The sequence below is a fragment of the Pseudophryne corroboree genome, chromosome 5 (assembly GCF_028390025.1).
Source record: "Pseudophryne corroboree isolate aPseCor3 chromosome 5, aPseCor3.hap2, whole genome shotgun sequence".
Taxonomy (NCBI): domain Eukaryota; kingdom Metazoa; phylum Chordata; class Amphibia; order Anura; family Myobatrachidae; genus Pseudophryne; species Pseudophryne corroboree.
The window spans coordinates 440,703,853-440,725,779 of NC_086448.1; the positions used below are offsets into that span (position 1 = coordinate 440,703,853).

The 21,927-nt window shown below is 43.8% G+C and overlaps 1 protein-coding gene and 2 pseudogenes across 37 annotated transcripts in view; all 3 read left to right on the forward strand.

Annotated features, from left to right (window-relative positions):
* The window catches only part of LOC134927837 (uncharacterized), a 1,188,393-nt gene that overhangs the window by 433,265 nt on the left and 733,201 nt on the right, over positions 1 to 21,927 (forward strand). The window lies entirely within an intron of this gene.
* Positions 9,313 to 9,430, forward strand: LOC134929786 (5S ribosomal RNA; annotated as a pseudogene).
* LOC134930522 (5S ribosomal RNA) lies at positions 10,639 to 10,756 on the forward strand (annotated as a pseudogene).

A 21,927-nucleotide genomic window follows, 5' to 3' on the forward strand; every position in this document is an offset into this window, starting at 1 on the left:
GTGGAGCAAGGGCAGGAGGCGTCAGTGTGGCTTGTGGTGGTGGACGTGGTGGTTGACCAGCATGTTGATGAGCTGGCTCTGGGAGTTTGTCGTAGATCATCTTGAGCGTTGTTGCGATGATCTGTTGGCTTGCTGCGGAATGTCGCTGGCTCTCCGACATGTTGTGAACGCTGTGTGACTGGCATGCCGTGTTGTACACCAGCCGATTGATGGATGTGACCAGAACATGAAGGATGTCCATAGTCTCCCTGTGAACTGAAAAAAGAGAAGAAATCTTTTGCTGCGCCTGTGTCTAACAATTATTAATTAATCAATCTTAATAAGACGAACCTGGAACTGATGGTGTAAGGAGCACCTTCGCCGCTATAAGGAGTTGTGCGATACTCCTACCAACATAACCAGAGAGAGAAATTAATAGAGGCGCTCATCACATCCGAACACCATCATTTCCCAGGTTCTATTACAACCAAAGAGTCAGATGAATTTATAAAATATATATTTAATGTTCACAATGATCTAATAAAAATACCACTTGATAGATACAATTCATAGGTAATATTGATCGTAACTTACTGATTTACCGCATATATAAGTATAAAAACACATGAATTGTCTAAGCTATTGCAATGATTGCTATATCAATGGAACTCACTGAACAAGCTGATTAAAAAGTTCAGATGTAACAATGTGTTACAATCCTTGGGAAACACTGTTGCCACAGCTGCTGAATGTGATTCATAAATAAGACACAGTTACTGCCAGGGCCGTCTTTTCATATGGGCTCAATGGGCTCTTGCCAAAGGGCCCCAGGAGTGAAAGGGCCCTAGGCTGATAGCTGAGGGTCCCCTCTTTCCAGGGGTACCAGATTTTTAAAAATCGTCCCTGGGGAACCGGAGATATCCGACTTCAAAGCAGTTGTCCCCATCCAAGCCTGTTAATTGTTCTTCCCAGACAGATATCTCGGGTTCTGTCTGACTTAAAGTTTTTCTGATGGTACATTCCAAAAGCTGTGACTATCCCCTTTCAGTGGACACTGGCAGCTTGTCTTTACTATGCCCAGAACCAGAGATATCAGCCTTCAAGCAGATGGTCCCTGCTCCAGCTCTACACGCCTAATATGCAGTTTTATATTTTTGTTTGTGGATTGCTCTGGCTCCTGAAGTCTGCTCCCCAAGTCCCCTGTACCTCCTGAAAGGTGAGACTCTCTAGTTTTTTTTATCCCATTAAAGCTAAGAAATCTATTCCCAGAAACTGGAGATATCTGCAGTAAAGCAAGCTGCCCTGACCCCCTGAAAATAATGAATATTAAGCCCACTCCACTATCCACGCCTCCCCTTTGTATTAAATACCCCCTACCAACCTGGAAGTCATGTACCAGGGCGCCTTCATTCAGCACAATGTCCCCTTCTACAGTTTAGTGTTCTCCTTCCCGCCCCATTTGTGCAGTAAAGTAATTAGCAGAAATTATTTCTCCAGGTTCTACACGCTGAGCGAAAGATAGAACCCCCTACCCCCCCGCGGAACATCAAAGCTGCCGCTGATAGCACCCCTACCGCTGATGAGTGGGTAGGGGCCCCAGGGCATTGCTGTGCCCAGGGGGCTACACTGCTTTTAAGACGGCTCTGGTTACTGCACGTTGAAATGAGCGACTTCAATACGGATGACCGGCATATATCGGTTGTGTGTAAAAGATTACCTCTCCATGTGGGCTGGTGAACCCGAGCGTCCCCGGGTGAGTCCATAACTTGCCCAGTGAAGTGTAGAACTGGAGGGTACGTAGCGTGTATGGATGTACGGAACACCACTGATTCGAGCTCAATTGCCCTGCGGGTGCTTCACCCAATAAGTGAGTTCCATTGATATAGCAATCATTGCAATAGCTTAGACCAGTGGTTCTCAAACTCGGTCCTCAGGACCCCACACAGTGCTTGTTTTGCAGGTAACCCAGCAAGTGCACAGGTGTATTAATTACTCACTGACACATTTTAAAAGGCCCACAGGTGGAGCTAATTATGTCACGTGTGATTCTGTGAAGAGACCTGCAAAACATGCACCGTGTGGGGTCCTGAGGACCGAGTTTGAGAACCTGTGGCTTAGACAATTCATGTGTTTTTATACTTATATATGCGGTAAATCAGTAAGTTACAATCAATATTACCTATGAATTGTTTCTATCAAGTAGTATTTTTATTAGATCATTGTGAACATTAAATATATATTCATCTGACTCTTTGGTTGTAATAGAACCTGGGAAATTATGGTGCTCGGATGCCATGAGCGCCTCTATTAATTTCTCTCTCTCCCTGTGAACTGCCTGCCTGATCTTTCGCATTTCTGCCATGCTGCCGGCAAGAGCCTTTTGCACTTCAACAATACTGGTTGCCATCTTCTCCATTGACTTCTCAATGGCGTCCAGTCTGGTGTCAACGACATCCCGAAAACTCTCCTGGGGGTCCTGCATCTCTGTTGCCAGGGTGTTTACCATCTGAATCTTTGTGGGATCCTGCCCTTGCTGAATGTCTGCCACCAATTGCATTTGTGAAGCTGCAAAGAAAATTAGAAATAAATTAGAAGACACATTCCTACATATGTTTGAAGGTTCACAAAGATTTTTTTTTTCAAAATTTGTTTTATCTAATTATTTACACAGGGATGTAGAAACTGCTGGCTGCTGCAATTCTACCTCGTCCTCCGACTCTTCCTGTAACAGATCCGGCCTGAAGTAGGGACCAATCCCTGACGTGAATCCGCTGCTGGTCCATGGCACCTGTTTGCAAAAGTATACCAAAAAAAGTAAGTTAGTAAACTATACAAAATGGTGAACAAAAAAAATCAATGGATTGATATATTAACCTTCTGCATCCTGTGGTGCTGTTGCCCCACGAGCTTCTCTGGGCCTCAAATCTGGAGACTTTTCTAGGGTATGGCTCGATGCGTCTGCATGGCTGTCATCAAACCCTAGAAATGTCTCGTTGGTTAACCCTGTCGACTCAAACAGCTCAGGTGATGGGTCCACAAGGGTAATGTCTTCTTGAGGCTCTTGGGTCACAGTCTCTGATTTCCTGGAGGGTAGATCATGAGCTGGGGATGCCCTGCGCACAGGTGATGTACTGCGTACTGTTGAAGTTTGGCGCCCAGGTGCTGTTCTGGGCGATGATGATGTCCGGCGCGCAGGTGATGGTGTGTGCGCTGGTGATGTCTGGCGCACAGGTGATGGTCTGCACGCTGATGATGTCTGGCGCAGGTGATGGTCGGCGCGCTGATGATGTCTGGCGCGCAGGTGATGTTCTGCGTGCTGGTGATGTCCGGCACGCAGGTGATGTTCTGCGTGCTGGTGATGTCCTGCGCACATGAGATGTCCTCTCGGCAGGCATGTCTAGGGGAAAGAACAAACACATTAGCAAAGAAAAAAAATAATAGTTTAGTACAGCTCATCTAAATGTATTCTTACCATCACGCCTCCTTTTGGACTGCTGTGCTCCCTATGTCTTCCGTCTTCTGGGCAGTTCTTCCTCCTCAGGAAAGCCAGCAGGATGGGTGGAGTCCACAGCCCCGTGAACTCCTTGGACCATGACAGGGTTCATGCACCTTTAATAACTTCCTCCCAGGGCAGCCACTTGAAATTGAGAGGCGGACCACCTCCGGTTCCTGTCTGATGTCGGCTCTGAATCCCCATCTTCTTTTGGTCTGTCTACGGCAATCACTGTACCGCTTCATGCAGTTTCTGGTGCTCCGGCGGTTTCCAGATACTGCAGTGACTTGACTCGCGATGGTGTCCCAGATCTTTCTCTTTGACTTTGCTGCTGTTGTCTGTGCCCTTGGTCCATACAGAACATCATAGGACCTATCGACACCATCCACTAGGGCACAGTTTTCCGCCTCGGTGTACCGGGGTCCACGCGGAATCTTCCGTCCTGTGTCTTCTCCAGAGGCTTCCTCCTCTGACTGATCCTCTGGCTGGCTTCTTGCCTTTTAGGGAAATAAAACATGCAATTAATACTATCACAATGATCTGTAGGTGTTCCTGGGAGTGTGTCAGTGTACCTGGCAGTGCGCAAAGATACCTGTAGGTGTGCCTTGTGGTGTGTCGGTGTACCTGGCAGTGCGCAAACTAGCCCATGGGCGTGTCAAGTTGGATGCTATTGTGGCTGCAGGTGCTGAAAGTAATTACCTGTCTTGGCCTTTTCTTTTTCTTTATACTTTCTTGTTGGTCCCTTGATGACCGCAGCTGATCGCTGGATGCCTGTGCGGCCATCTCCTCCTCCTGGGTCGGCGCCCACTTCTCATTGCTGTCCAGCAATTCTTCTGAGGAGTGGGAGGAAGGGGGGGGATTGGGTGCGCTGGTCCTTGGACATCCCTGGTGTAAAAAGAAAAATAATTTATTTTTTTACATATGTACCCCAAAAAACACAGCAAAACACACCAAAAATAAAACACAGATGCACACCCCGCATTACATAATTCATTCTATATAAAAAAAAGCCACCCCTGCATCACAACATGTCATGCTGCCTGTACACCAGTGCTCAAGCATGACCAAACACATTAGCACATTTAAAAAAAAAACATGAAAAACCACGCCCAAACAACCCAAAAGGCCAGTAAATGTGACAGCAGCATGACATGTTGGGGTGCACCAGTGCTCAAGCATGACCAAACACATAAAAAAAACATGAAAAACCACCCAAAAAGCCAGTAAAGCCACCCCAACATGTCATACTGCTGGTACACCAGTGGTAAAGCATAACCAAACACATTAGCACATTAAATAAACCATGCCCAAACAACCCAAAAATCCAGTAAATGTGCCAGCAGCATGACATGTTGGGGTGCAACAGTGCTCAAGCATGGCCAAACACAGTAAAAAAACATGAAAAACCACCCAAAAAGCCAGTAAAGCCACCCCAACATGTCATGCTGCCTGTACACCAGTGCTCAAGCATGACCAAACACATTTGCACATTAAAAAAAACATGAAAAACCACGCCAAAACAACCCATAATATGAGTAAATGTGCCAGCAGCATGACATGTTGGGGTGCACCAGTGCTCAAGCATGACCAAACACATTAAAATAAACCATGAAAAAACAACCAAAATGTCAGTAAAGCCACCCCAACATGTCATGCTGCTGGTACACCAGTGCTCAAGCATGACCAAACACATTAGCACATTAAAAAAAAACATGAAAAACTATGCCCAAACAACCCAAAAGACTAGTATATGTGCCAGCAGCATGACATGTTGGGGTGTACCAGTGCTCAAGCATGACCAAATACATAAAAAAAACATGAAAAACCACCCAAAAAGCCAGTAAAGCCACCCCAACATGTCATGCTGCCTGTACACCAGTGCTCAAGCATGACCAAACACATTAACACATTAAAAAAACATGAAAAATATCACCCAAACAACCCAAAAAGCCAGTAAATGTGCCAGCAGCATGACATGTTGGGGTGCACCAGTGCTCCAGCATCACCAAACACATAAAAAAAAAACATGAAAAACCACCCAAAAAGCCAGTAAAGCCATCCCAACATGTCATGCTGCTGGTACACAGTGCTCAAGCATGACCAAACACACATTAGCACATAAAAAAAACATGAAAAACCACGCCCAAACAACCCAAAAGGCCAGTAAATACATCCCTGCACCACAACATGTCATACTGGTAGTACATCAGTGTTGTAGCATGACCAAATACACATTTTAGCAAATTAAAAAAAACATGAAAAACCATCTCCAAACACATAACTCCACTAAAATCATGCAGCAATACAAGCAGGACCTTAAAAATACACACCTGTACACATATACATACCCCAAACACACCCAAGAAGCACCATATGTACACCTCAGGCACCCCCCCCCCCCACCCAAACATTACATGCTGCACTCATACCTCATACAAAACAGCCAAGCACTCAAAACACCCATACACTACACAGACATCTACATGCAATGCCAGACCACATGTGGTAATTACCTACAAATGTCGAATTTGCTCAAAAAATGACTCTCCTCCGGGGTGACTGAGGTCCGGAAGTGACCGGAAGTGACACGCGTTTCGCTCGGGAGAGCTTGTTCACTTGTGAACAAGCTCTCCCGAGCGAAATGGAAGTGATGCGCATTTCGCTCGGGAGAGCTTGTTCACTTATGAACAAGCTCTCCCGAGCGAAACGCGCGTCACGTCCGGTCACTTCCGGTTTCGGTGTTCCAAACTTCCGGTCAGTCGGACCGCGGACACCGGCGTCTCACCGCTGGGCTCATCTTCCACTACGGACATCAGTGTGCGGCACCCTGCGATGGAGGGGATCTCTGCCTTCTCATTGACGTAACAGGTTACACAGCAATCTCCGACTCTTGCCGGAGCCCTTTCCCCCGCTATCCCGCTATTGCATTTCTCCTGCATTTTCCCTAATGGTGTTATATGTCAAACAGGAGAACACAGACTGAGTGCCTATAAACTCCATTATAACTCCATTTTAGTCCAGTAAATAGATGGAATTTAATCTCACTTTTTGGATTAGATTTATGCAGCACAGGTTATTGGCACTTTTTGACAATCAAGGACTCTCTGGATCATATCATACTTTAGCAGGAGCGGCACCAATGTCCAGAATACAGTAATCATTACTAATGTGGATACCTTTGCCTATATTCACCATTCTTTTGGTTCCCAATAGGTCCAGTCCCTACACAGGACTGTTTGTATCCTTTTTTCCTTCGTCACATAAGTACCATACATTTTTTTTAAAATGGCTTTAAAATCTGATTGTATTCCATTTTGTACTGATTATACACAGGTTTGTAGAATATTAGAAAATCTGACTGTTTTTCACTTTGCTAATGATACACAATAATTGCAGAATATCAAAAGAATTAACTTCTAACAGTCCTATCAGCAAAATAGTGGTCCTGTCCTAAACAGAAGACCCCTTGCCTTTGATTATTTCTTTGATATAGGATTTCTGGAACTCTCTCTCATCCTGTTCAGACAACCTTGGGGCTCTGTAAGGCATTATGTAAACAGAGCACAAGGTTGCTACATGACAGGACAGCAGAAGTGTTCCTCAACTTTCTTCTGTTTCAGTGTCTTGTTCTGACACCCTCTCATTTCGAGGGAAGGACAAAACGTCTGAAGGATAATGCACAGGTATTTTTACAAAAATTCACATAAGTAATTGTAGTTAACCAACCGATAGATGAAAATGCAATGAGGGCTAAGAGAAAGAGAAGACCTAGTCAAATTGAAACTGGGTTGGAGGTGCGCCACTAAGCTGAGTATGCAGTGTTTTTCTAAACATTATTAGTGTAAACCACTAGTGGGTTTCTCACTAAAAGAAAGGCTTAGTGTGTGGCGCACTCTTTTGAAATATTAATGCAGTGTTAAAACATAACTTTTATTTAATCTTTTAAAATAAATCTCTATAGCCAGGCAGGACAAGTCATCTGATAGCCTGAGAGTACGAGGAAATAAAGTATTATATTAACCCCGAATTTCAAAATACTGTAATAATAATAATTCTACAATGAGATTAAAGTAAACGAAATATTGAGATACATATATTATTAATAAATTAAAAATACAGATTTTATAACCAAGCTGTGTGAATATTTATTCAGAAATTATCAATGCTAATAGGCTATTATTTCAGAGAATTATTAACCCATGCGGCTCATTAAATTAGTAGTCCTTTATTATTTCTAGGACCCAGACTGCTGCAAGGCAAAATTTGTACCTAAAAGGAAAATGTGAAGGTGTTGTAACATAACGCCATCTTTTACACCAGTCTACTGTTCAAGACTGTATAGATAGTGCAGATGTAAATTGATACAAAGTTATGTCCACCAACTTGCAACAATTATATGGCTGGCATAACAACAGATACTAGAGAACAGATAATAAATGAACTGTCTCTTGTAAAGATATTAATGAGAACTGTGAGGAAAAAAGGGGGTCAGGTTATAAACAAAATAATTGATACTCCTGATGATAAATACAGTCTCACAAGTGATCATTAATTTATCAAATATAAATAGACACAATCAGATGTTAGATGCTGGTCTCGATTCATCAAACAGACAAACTTATCGTGTATATAGACTGATGTGATCAAGCTATTTTGTGAAACATACGTCATCAGCGGGACGTGGGCGTGTACTTCCTACGGAGGTTCGGGAATTATACCCGACCCGGCGCCCATCTCCTGTACAGGCTCGCTGCAGGGACAGAAACCTGTCGGTTCCCAGCAAAGACGGAGACCACACACAGGGGTGCAGAGATTAACCCTGACCCGGTGTTCTACTAAGGCAGCGGCTTTCTAACAGACGGGTAATTATACCCAGCCCGGTACGCTCCACTCACGGCGCTCCACTGGGGTAGTGGCTCTCCAAAAGAAGGGTAATTATACCCAGCCCGGTATGCTACACTCCCGGCACTCTATTTGGATAGTGGCTCTCTAGCTGACCGGCAATTACACTCAGCCCGGCATGTTATATTAGTGAGACTCGGGTGTATATTGCTTACGGCTCCCTGCTAAGATGGAGGCGGCTTTCTAACAGACGGGTAATTATACCCAGCCCGGCAAGCTACATTTTTGGCGCTCCACTGGGATAGCGGCTCTCTAGCTGACCGGCAATTATACTCAGCACGTATTATTAGTGAGACTCGGCTGTGTATTGCTAAGACGGAGGTTTGCCAACTTGGCTCCCTGTCATTACGGAGATAACTACTCGCTCCAGGTGCAGACCCAGTGTTCTGTTATAACTACTTGGCTCCCTGTCATTACGGAGATCACTAATATATGTATCTCAATATTTCGTTTACTTTAATCTCATTGTAGAATTATTATTATTACAGTATTTTGAAATTTGGGGTTAATATAATACTTTATTACCTCGTACTCTCAGGCTATCAGATGACTTGTCCTGCCTGGCTATAGAGATTTATTTTAAAAGATTAAATAAAAGTTATGTTTTAACACTGCATTAATATTTCAAAAGAGTGCGCCACACACTAAGCCTTTCTTTTAGTGAGAAACCCACTAGTGGTTTACACTAATAATGTTTAGAAAAACCCTCTCATTTCCTCATTCGAAGCTTGGGCAGATGATGAAAAAGCAGAAGTGTTTTCAAAACATAGACCTGATTCGCTCTTTCAACTCTTATCATAGCACTGTGTCTTTCACCCAAGTATTTGCATCACTATTTGTCAATGTACTCAGTATCTGTTGATGAATTTTGTCGGTTCTCATAGGCATTCCAGATTAGATGACACATGGTCCCCAGTATTATCAGATGTGATATACTTACCTGCGGTCAAACCACACTGATTATGCCCAATCTCATCTGATTTTGGAAACCAAGCACTGTGGGCCAGGCCAGTACCTGGGTGGGAGACCACCAGAGAATACCAGGTACTGCAGGTAGTTTTATCCAAACCAATAAAACCCACAGACATTTAGATTACTGTACCAGTTGATTGACCGAGACACTTACCAGATATGCACATATTCTACTCTTTGCAAGAGGTTTCCACAACTTCCAATCCCACTATTTGTATATTTTCAGATTCGTAGCTATCTTCACAAATCTTTAGCCACAATGACAGTACAAGACAAAACTAACAATTTAGATGTCGTTCTACAAGCCACACCAAAGGTTCGCTATTCTACGGCCTTTCTTTACACATTTCTTAAAAGAATCATAGACTGGGAAACTACATCATCAGGACTGACTAAATGGGCAGTGGACTTCCCAACTATCACCACTTCTGATATGCTCACAGCATTTAACAAAATCAACAAAACTCTCTCGTCAGCATCTTATGCTGAAATGAACTACCAAATATTACATCGCTCCTATATCACACCGAAATTACGATTCCAAATGGGTACGGCTCCTGACTCCAAATGTTTTAAATGCGGAGAGCCTGAGGCAGATATATATCACTGTTTATGGAGCTGTCCTGAAGTCCTCAAGTTCTGGGATTTAGTACAAAACTATGTTAAAAACAAACTGCATGTCGATGTGGTGGCCACCCATTGAGTGGGCTATTTGGGACGTCCACTGTCAATCTTCAACGCCTGGGCTGTCCTTTGGCCAGCGCAGGCTGTTGACCAAAATAGCAGCTGCAAGCAAAAAGGCTATCCTGTCACAATGGATAACTACTGATTCATTGTCCCTAGCTCTGTTACTGCCAAGGTTATCATACCTATTTCATATGGAGTGGCTTGAGATGTCTATTGATAAAGATTGTAAAATTGAAAAATTCTTTGATATTTGGCTCCCTTATGTACAGATGCTCGATGATACTATCAAGATTTCCCTTCGACAGGCTGTAAAATATACCACTTGGTACAATCTTGAATTGCTTATCCTAGGTCGCCCCCCTTTCTAGGAATTGTGAAACTGACATAGTTTGTAACTTGTTTCTTCCTTTGCCTGACCATTAATGTTTATTTTTCTATTATGCCATGTCGATCCGCTGTTATCACTTTCAGTTGTTGTATACTGTAATGTATGCTTATATATTTTTTGTGAATGTCCAATAAAATATTTTGGGAAAAAAACAAACCCACAGACATTTTTGATCGGACTACATATGGTTCTCGGTGTCAAGAGGTGTGACCTATTTACCTGCGGTCAAACCACACTGAGTATGCCCAACCTCGTCTGATCTTGGAAGCCAAGCACTGTGGGCCAGGTCAGTACCTGGGTGGGAGACCACCAGAGAATACCGGATACTGCAGGTATTTTCAGTTACACAGGACCTGGAACCAAGCATTAGGGTACATCCTTCATAATTAGTATTTTATAATCGAATCATTTAGAGCCCGGCATACAACTTTTTCAATTTTTTCCTTTTTCTTCCAGAGATATTTTCTATCATAGCGCATATGTCACTATAATAGGAAAAAGAAATTTATTTGTAACATCGGATATATATTTTTGCTCATTGAGCTACAACGCCAGTAATTGTTTTGTTATATTGACATTTGTGTATATATTTCTATATTATTATATATATTTTTTCACTTTTCTTTTTCTTTGTTGCCTTTGAGCCCTTATTTTAGGAGGACTAACAATAAAAGTTATATTTTAAATTTGATAATAAAACAAATCTTTTTTCATCAATACAAGTGTGCCCCAGAAGAGACATATAGTCTTTCTTTTTTCTCTTGGTTCCGGTACTATATGGGAACCATCCTTCTCATTTTCACAAATAGTTTACTGAACTATTTTCTGGGAGCACCGCCAACCTAGTGCCAAACTCTAATTATTTTGGAAATATATGGCCATATGTTGGTTATTTCTTAGAGCTACGGCTTTAAGAATATATTTTCTTGGCTATTATTTGGATTCATTAAGTGATCCTGTGCAGACTCAATCAACCGTTCTTTGACCAATGTTTTTTTCTAACCTGTTAAATAATAAAGAAGTAGGGTAGGGGGTACCTATGCGGATCTTAACTAAAACATCAAATGCAGTAGAATGGCTTGAATGTTTTAGGTCAGTCTACAGTTTCATCACAAAACTCTGGGCCTGGAAATAGGCAAATATGGGGATCTGTACATTAGGAAATAGTTCCTTAAGCCTGGCCAGGGTGTGGGTAGAGGAAAGACCATCATCGAGCAAATTATATGTCAAATGAATAACATGGAGATGCCAAGTCCTTAATGTCGCGTGTGGGTTACCTTTTTGGAAGTCACGACTATATAGCAATGGTGAAAAAATAGTGTGAGTATAGGGGGTAATTCCAAGTTGATCACAGCAGAATTTTTTTTAGCAGTTGGGCTAAACCATGTGCACTGCAGGGGGGGGCAGATATAACATTTGCATAGAGAGTTAGATTTGGGTGGGTTATTTTGTTTCTGTGCAGGGTAAATACTGGCTGCTTTATTTTTACACTGCAATTTAGATTGCAGATTGAACTCGCCACACCCAAATCTAACTCTCTCTGCACATGTTATATCTGCCTCCCCTGCAGTGCACATGGTTTTGCCCAACTGCTAACAAAGTTCCTGTTGCGATCAACTCAGAATTACCCCCATGGGACAAACCCATAAGTTTACGGGAAATACGTTAGGCTACGCAAGGGTTATTTAGTAGTGGATTATCCTTAACCTCAACAGGTAAAGAAGGTGATAGAGTGTGTAAAATGGAAGGCAGGGAACTATCAGTAAGAAAGCCCTGCTCAATATCTAGATTAACAAAGTGTGAGGCTTCGCCCATCCAGTACAGAGCATACCACAAATTAGATGCTATCGCATATTCTTGTATGTTAGGAAGGTTAATGCCTCCCAACAATAATGGCTGTTGTAATTTCAAAAGGGATATCCAAGGGCGTTTACCCACCCCTATGAATTTGGATAGCGCCTTATTAATACAGGCAACATCCTTTTTATTCAATAAGAATGGCAGCATCTGGACCAGATAGAGAAGCCTAGGGAAGGAAATCATCTTGTATAAATGGCATCTCCCAACATATGATAGCGGTAGGTGTTTCCACCTTTCAAAATCTTTCAACATTTGGGGTATGAAGTGAGAGTAATTGGCAGTATATATTTTGGTGACTTTGCTAGGAAATTTCAGACCTAAATATGACAAGTGATCCTGAGCCCATCGAAAAGGAAAAGAGGAACCTCATCCCAGTTTAGCAGCAGCATGTAGCGCCAAGGCTTCTGTTTTATGAAAATTAATAAGAAAGACAGACACCTGGTGGAAATCAGTAAAAATACTTTGCAGGGACTTCCGGTGAGTGAGGCATCGAGTATGGCCGCATTTTAAATTCCCTCCCGAGCCTGAGAATTATAATCGTTCTCCAGCTACCATTTTAAAGCAGATTTTGGGGTCACATACTACATAATTGGACTACAAATGTGTTGTGGAACCTGATGACCCCTTTCTCTCCCCGGGAATACAAATATACACCGGAGTCTGACTGCTACGAGCGACGGCCTGCATGACCGCCAGGTTTGGCGCAAAAGAGACAGCGGTGACAGTGCTATAGCAGGCTCACTGTGGCTCCCCCTGCCTCTTCAACATCCAGTGATCACCATGCAGTATATTTGCTGCGGGCGGCTTGGTGGGCGGCTGTTTTGAGGGCGGTGACCTTCATACTCCGCTCCGTCACACGCGGGTCCCGAGGACGCGACTCCCCTGAATACCGTTCTGGCTCCTGGAACCGGGCCCTGCTACTGAGTAGTGAAGTGGGGACACAGCTTGGATTGGCGGCAGCCGTGGCGCGGAGAGCACTGCCACCATCCCGTCCTGCCTTGGATAGCTGCCGCGGCTCTGTGGCCCTGTTTGTGAGCCGACCCTCCCTGTCCCACTACTGGTGGATGACACTGCGACTACACTTTAACACACGAGGATTCTACGAGCATGACTTACCTGTGTGCTGCTCGAGGAGAACCGGAGAGCACTCATCTATTCGGCTCCTGGCCCTGCGCTCTACTATTGTGCGATGAGCTGAGGACATCGCTTGGATTGGAGGTGGCCGTGAAGCGGAGAGGACCCTCCCCACATCATCCTGCCCTGGACATATGATTCGGCCCCGTGGCCCTGTTTGAGAGCCAACCCTCCCTGACCTCCACTGGTGATCGGTACTGTGCTTTGAGACCGGGGGTCTGTCCCCGTGGTGTGACCTGTGCTATAGCGGTGATTGGGGACCCTTTGCCTGAGGGTGGACTACCCGGATATTCGTGGTGGTGACTCTTTCTCCTTCGGTGCCGGAGGTGAGGACCATTGCCCGGGGAGCATTCTGTGCTGAGACTGTTCTATACTCTTGCCGGCAGTGCAGCAGCAACTGACATACAGGACTTTCTTGCGGAACGCTGAAGGTCTGCCTGCCACACTATCTCTTCGTCTGTCCACGACTTTGCTGCAACTATTACCCACACTTGGGCTTGTTTTAGTATGCTTGTGTTATTACACTGGAGAGGCTGTGGCATTGTTTTTTTTTTTTTTGCATAACTTGCATTATACTTCTCCTATATACTCAAAAGGTGCTTGAGATGCACATTATAGGGAATACATTACACTCTGTTTAGACCTTATTCTCCTCATTCCTGGTTAGGCAATAGGTGTACTGTATAGATAAATAGCTTAGATGCTGACACCATCTAGTGTCTTTTGGGTACTACAGCACTGTTCATATCCCACGTCTATATATTCAGTTTCTACTGACAACTTATTTGTTTTGTTTTTTCTACATCTATTGCTACAGTGCTTAAGTTCAATTTGTTGATATTCTAACGCCACCCTTGAGTGTATTTGTTGTTCTTACCACTGGCTGTACACCGATTGGTGCCAATTTCTGTTTTAAATTCTATGTTTTGCCCGTATAAGAGACTTACCAGCTTAATTCAAAATTGTATTGTCTCCCACAGTTGTAAATATCTTCCTTTTCTGCTTTACTGCTTTACTACTGTGGGGGTTTCTCATCAGACCATCCCACAATTATGTGATATGGGACGATAGATATGTAGGGAGGCTGAAGGATACTTATCAATGTTCCCGTGTGACCACATCACAATCTGTAGGTGTTCATTTTAATTACTACTCTGGCGTTGAGTGATTGAGGAACTCTATTCTAATTTGTTGGCCCTAGGTGGGGCATGGATAAATTTGTGGACAAATTATCGGCTACTCACCTTCTACCTCAGACATGGTTAGAAACAAAAATAAGGGTGACAAAAAGGTTTCCGCTCCCTCTGCGTGTGTTTCGGATGACTCACAGGATTCTCATACACCCACTACCTTACAGGTTATCCCTGTGGAATCTCTTCCACTAGCTGAAATGGCGAAAGAAATGTCCAAAATTATCTTACCCCTTTTAAATAAGCCTCTTGAGGACTTAAATACTAAATTGGATGCTGCATTAGCTAGGCTTGACTCCCATTCTACCCGCCTGGAGACCCTAGAGCAGAGGACTAGTGATGTGGAGGATTCCCTGCATGCAGTTTAACAACAGGGACACTCACAATCCAATGTTTTGCAGACCCTCCAAGATAAGATCGATGATCTCGAAAATCGCAACAGACGAAGCGATCTTCGATTTATAGGGATGCCGGAATCGATTTCTGATGCCCAATTGATAGAATTTCTCAGTGTTGATCTCCCTGCAGCTTTGAGTCTGGGTGGAGATTTCCCTGTACCCCAAATTGAAAGGGCCCATAGAGTTGGCACTATTCAAAGAAATATCCAGAGTAGATCCAGACCAGTTGTGGCCAAATTTTTAGACTACAGAGTCAAAGAAAAAATCCTGACCCAATATCGTAACTCACAACCATTAACTGTTAAAACTCATAAAATCTTAATTTTCCAAGATTTCTCCACGAATGTATCCCAAAAGCGTAAAGCATTCTTGGAGATTTGTCGTTACCTACACGATCACGAATGCCAATTTGCTTTGCTATATCCAGCTAAGCTTCGGGTGATGATAGATGGCCAACCCATGTACTTTGATGACCCTCAATTGGCGAAACGCCAACTTATGTCTAACCGTTCACCATCTCGATCCCCGAATCACCAGTAGTTTAGAGGGACTAAGTCACAATTTGCTTAACACCCTTGTGTTTTCCCCCCCTTTTTAAAAAAATATATATCGCACTTTGAGGAAGTGACGCTTTATTTTTGTTTAAAGTGGTTGGAATGATCTGGTCGGCCCCGGAGAGTTCCTTGGTAAAATAATTTAGAGAGCCTCCTGGGGCTATGGATCGAGCTTTTAGATTCATACCAATTGTATTTTTGCATGTGGCTAGAGTCACTTCAAAATTATTTTCATTTCCAATTATGTTTCCCCATCCCCTTTTTATATAGATTTTTTCTTTGTGTGTGGTATTTTATTATTACTCCTCCTTTGGCCTACCCATTCCCATTTTTATTTTGGGAGATTTAGTGGTCCTTAGAAGCTATAATGCTGCGGGGCCCTTATGATACTTGTTACTGCTATAGGAAAATTGGAAAAAGTGTTAATTTGAAGCATGGATGTTTATATATGTTGTTAATTTTTTGTACAGGATGTGTGGCGATCACTCTTATAGTAACAGAGCTGGGTTGTAAACCCACCCCAACTCATTTTTTCTCACATTGCAAAATATTGTCTCGATCTCTTCAAGAAGGTCTAATGTCTGCATTTCCTTGTTTGCCCCAGGTGAAGGCGGGGGAGGGGGGGGGGGGGCTAGTCATGCCGCCTGGAGAGTGCACTAATCCCAATGCCCCTACCCGACTTAACATTTTGTCATGGAATGTGAGTGGTGCTAATAGCATTGTTATTCACCTACGTAAATTTGATGCTGACATAAAGTTTTTTCAAGAGACTCACTGGAAGAGTGGGGAGGGTTCTTCTCTCCGAGCCCCTTGGATAAGTCTGTGTGTCGATGCACCCTATCATACCAAGTCCAGAGGTGTCGCCATATTGCTACGTCGATCGTTACATTTTAATATATTGAAGCAGCTTACTGATCTAGAGGGGAGATTTATTATAATGGACATTCAAATTTATTACTAGACTTACACTTTAGTCAATATTTACGCTCCAAACGTAGATACACACTCTTTTTTTAATAATATGTTACAGATCCTTAATCAGAGGGATAATTTCCCACTAATAATTGGAGGAGATTTCAACACGGCTGCGGACCCTACTTTAGACAAATCTCCACCAGCTAACAATCCACATTCCTCTCAATGGGGAATTGTCTCGACATTTGCAACATCTCTACCTACGCCTGTCGGATCCATGGCGATTGCTCAATCCCTCTGATAGATCGTACACGTTCCATTCGGGCGTACATAGATCTTTTTCTAGAATAGATTACCTTATGATCACGGACACTCTTATGACTAATCTTTCCAACACTAATCTACATGACATTCTGGTCTCGGACTATGCCCCGATTTCCGTTGCATTGACTGTGGGGTCCGCTCCGGATAGATTGTGGAAATTCCCTTCTCACCTAATTGATTCTGAAGATTTCAAACTTTTTCTTAACGCACGATGGGCAGAATTCACAGATGATAATATTGAGCATTAGGACTCTCCCCTTCTATTCTGGGAATCCTCAAAAGCAGTGATACGGGGACACATAATTAGTTACGTAGCTAGAAAAAAAAGAGAGAATTCACGGTCACGTATAATGCCCTGAGAGAGGAAGTTTCATCCAGCTTTGCTGCATACTCTTTAAATCCGACTGACAGTAATTTAGACACATATAGAAAAGCCAGGCAACTGTTGGAATCTTTTCTTCTCACTCAAGCTAAGCATTCATTGGTGATTTCGAAACACAAATATTATAGGTGGGGGAGCAAGGCAGGCAGACTTCTTGCTAATATGTAATATTGTGGCTATTTAAAACCTGCATGACTGTACCATTGTCACAGATTCAAAACAAATTCTATATCTATTTTATGAATACTACAGCAACCTTTACACAAATCAGGAAATAGATCTGGTATTACAAAATTTAATTATTCAGGAAGCCCGCCTCCCTAAATTGTCACAGGCCCAAAAAGAACAACTTAGTGGGGTGATCACTTTAGAGGAAATCTCTCAAGTTATCAAAAAGCTTCCACCACGAAAAGCCCCGGGACCAGACTGTCTGTTCGGAGACTATTACAAAATTCTTCATGACAATATTATCCCGGCCTTGCATGAGCTTTATCAAACTATATATAGAGATTCTCCACTTTACCCGTCGTTTAATGAATCACACACGATTTTATTACCGAAACCGGACAAGCATCCCCAACTATTAGGGTCTTATAGGCCCATTACATTATTGAATACCGATTTTAAAATTTTGTCTAAAATTATGGCTAACCGCCTGCAACAAATCTTACCGAATTTACTTACTGACCATCAACTGGGTTTTGTGGCAGGTAGGCATTCGGTTCGGGCTATAAGATCTGCGATTGCAGCGACCATTTCCTCTATGCAGCTTTCTAACTCAGACAATATGGTACTCAGTGTAGACACTCATAAATCATTCCACACAGAATTTGTTTTCTGTTTTAGAACGGAGGGACTTCGATGAAAATTTTATAAAACGTATTTCTTTTTTTTTACCAATCTCCCTCTTCCCCAATTTTGGTTAACGGTCTAAGAAGTAACGCACTGGCCTTGCAGAGAGGCACCCGCCAGGGATGTCCTCTTTCCCCCCTGCTCTTTAATTTATCTTTGGACCCTGTTTTATGGATCCTTCAGCACTGGCCACAATTTAAAGGAGTGCGTATTGGGTCGAGTGAAGTAAAAATCTCGGCTTTTGCAGCCGATCTTTTGCTATATATTAATAATCCTAGTACAACGGTCCCTCTCATTTTGGAAAAAAATAATTCCTATGGCGAGATCTCTGGACCGGTTATCAACGCAGACAAGTCAGTGGGAATGCTCTTAGGTCCTAGTGGATCTATTCCGCATTGGAGTAACCTGGTTCCCTTCCAATGGTCCTCCTCATTTATAAACTAAATAGGCATAATATTGTCTAGAAATCCTTCTCAATTATACAAACACAACATTAGCAAAACTATATCCAATATTTCTACAGAACTGAGCGGTTGGAAAAATTTAACTTTTTCCTATCTAGGAAGAGCGAATTTGATCAAAATGGTCACTTTTCCTAGGCTGCTGTACTTACTACAGGTTCTTCCTCTGCTTCTCACTCAAAGAGATGCAAAACTCATTACCAGTCTATTCCGCTCCTTTATTTGGCAAGGTAAATTACCTCGTATCAGTTTTCTTAAACTGTGCCAGACTAGGGAACGTGGAGGCATTAATTTCCCAGACGTGGTGCATTATAGTCATGCAGCCCACCTACGGTATATAATTGATTGAATTCATGTTACCAATATCTATGTAAATACGGCACTAGAATCTCAACTACTGGGAGACTTAAACATAGTTAGTTTTCTTCACATCCAGGACCAAAATATACTGATTGCTCTTCGAGATAATCTTCTTTTGTGGAACACGAGAAAGGTCTGGCATATTTTGAGACATAAGTGTGGGTTTAATGCTCAGTTATCTGTTCACCTCCCTTTTTGCAAAAATCCAGACTTTCAGAGCAGCATGGCGGCTCACCCCTTCACCTTGTGGCGGGTTGGGGGGATCTCTTCAATAGGGAACTTAATCCATTTCAAAGACAAAAGGCCTCTCACCTTTTCGGAAGCAGTGGCTAGATTTGACATACTTCAATACTATCCAGTAGCGTTTTTACAGGCCAAACATTATATTGCCCAGATGTTGAGAGAATTTAAAAGTCTGGATTGGGATAATCCTTTGGATATTTTAATACAGAAAGGTCCTTCTAAAAAAAAAAAAGTGATTTCCTATCACTATACCTTTCTTGATAATCCTATTGATCATACAAATATACGAACTGCAATGAGTCAGTGGTTGGTTCCTTTTCTGACTTATTCTACCGATGACCTTTTCTCAACAATTCATGTAAACTCCTCTCTTCAAATATGTACCAGGAATTGTTTTACAATGTCATACAAAGAACATCTCTTTCTCCTAATAGACAGTTTCTTATGGGCTTAATCACTTCTGATAGGTGTTTCAAATGCTTCAGGGGCTCTGCAAATTTATTTAATTGCTTTTGGGAATGTCCAATAATCAGAGTTTTTTGGATGAGGATTAAACGAGACGCGGAAACCAAGTTAATAAATTACATCCCTCTTTCCCCCGAGTGGGCCATTTTTGGATTCCCCCCAAAATCCCAGCGTATTACTAAGGGAGGGAGAAAGCTGCTCCTAGCCATAAGCACAGCAGCAAAAAAAACAAAAAACTATTTTACAAAATTGGATTCATTCCAACCCCCCTTCATTCTCCTTATACAAGGAAAAGTTTCATAACATCTTTAGTATGGACTGGGTGGAAACAATGTTTGATAAGGAAAGACGGGTGGGCCCTTTTTTCGATGTATGGGAAAGCTACATAGCAACACAATCCCTATCAATATGGGAGGGAATCTATAAAAGTCTGTGTTTGAGGGGGCGTGGCCAGGACGGGCATGGAGTAGCACTCACTCTGTGCAGCTCCCCAGCCACTCTATCCTGCAAGTATATCCTGATTCCCCCTCTGGGTCCCACTTTGCAGCCACAGATCCATAAAGGTTCCCTGCTCCCCCCTGTAGTGAAATTACAGCCGCTGCTGTTGTCTTTGGAGGCCCAGGAGCTCCGGACTCCGGCGGGCCCTGATCTGTGCCGGGTGCCGCTGCCTCGTGTGGGGACCGGAAGTTCGGCTCCGTGACTATCCTGTCAGCCGCTCGCTGCGGCCATCCGAGGCGCCGGAGAGAAGAGGGAGCCGTGCGCTCAGCTGCAGCCCTGCTGATCCCCTGTGAGGTCCGGGGGGAGCTGCGGGGGAAACTCCCAAACCCGTCTCTTCTGCTGCCGGGACGCGCTACCCGCGAAACCGGAAGTGCGGCTCCGCTGTCTGCCGCCGCCTGCATCACCCTTGTGGGACACATATGAGCAGTCAGTGTCTGTATGTGGGGCACCCCTGCACTTGTGGTGGAAATCTGGGAGAGAGAGGGGTCTCCTGAATCCCTGCGGGGTAATTGCCTTGGCGGCCATTTTATGGACTCCATCTGCTACACTGGGATTAGAGTGCTGGGGAAGATATTGTAAATCCTACAACTCTGGTTGGGAGTGATAATCCCTACACTCTTGCTGAAGTGGTTGGTCACGCTGCACTATATCCGGAGATGGTGGCCCTGCTGGCTATTTATACATATCTATAGTTTGCCTGACGACCATTTGCCGGCTGGGGTGGGCAACATCCCCCCCCCCCCTTTTTGTTTTCTCTGCCTATATTTGCTTTGATAAGACCGGCAGACCAGGAGAATCAACATCGTGCTGTCTAAAATGGTGAAAGGTCGACAGACCGGCGCGGCGGCGGGAGCGATGGATAAGTTTGTTCGCGACCAAGGTCCCCAACAGCGGAGAGGGGAGACCACGAGATCCGAGACATCGCCCCCATCTCCTGCCTATAGCTCCGTCTCCTCTGACCCTCCGGATGCTGCACTGCAGAGAGTACTAGACGCGGTAAATGCCAGTGAAGTGCGTCTGGCTGACAAAATCGGGCAGGTGCAATCCGACCTCTCCATTATTCATCAGGACCTCCAGCAGGTGAGGGAGAGAGTGGGAGAAGCGGAGACCCGTATTTCCAATATTGAAGATACCGTTGGCCCGCTGGGTCGTCGCACTGATGCTTTGGAGTCCCAGATGAATGATGTACGCAAAAAGCTCACGGATGTGGAGGGGCGTCTGCGGCGCAATAACGTCCGCTTCATTGGCCTGCCTGAAAAAGAAGAGGGCTCCACTCCCGAGGAATTTCTTGTAAAATGGCTCCGTGATTCTTTCGGATCTGAGGAATTCTCGCCTTATTTCACTGTTGAACGGGCCCATAGAGTTCCAATGCGCCCACTGCCGCCGGGGGCTCCACCCCGTACCTTTATTGCTAAGTTCCTTCATTACCGGGATCGGGACACCGTTCTGAGGCTGGCTCGTACTAAGGGCCCTCTGAAATGGAATGGATCGCCAATATCGGTATTCCCGGACTTTGCGGTGGATGTACAAAAAGATAGGGCTCAGTTTATACCTGCCAAGAGGAGACTTCGTGAACTTGACCTGCCGTATGCCATGCTATTCCCGTCCAGACTGCGGGTGGTGGCGGATGGGGAAACAAAGTTTTTCACGACCCCTCGTGAGGCCATGGTGTGGCTGGACAGACGATTCCGGTGAGGCGTGCCCTTGCGGATTAGTAACTATCCGGCTGATATTGGAAGCTGATTTTCTTCTGTTCTCCTTTATGGCTAATTATTTTGTCTATCTTAGATACATGTGTTAGATATTGCGAAGTGATAGGATGCGGGCCTGTTTGAGTGCTGTCAATGCTTCCCTTACATTGTTACCGCAG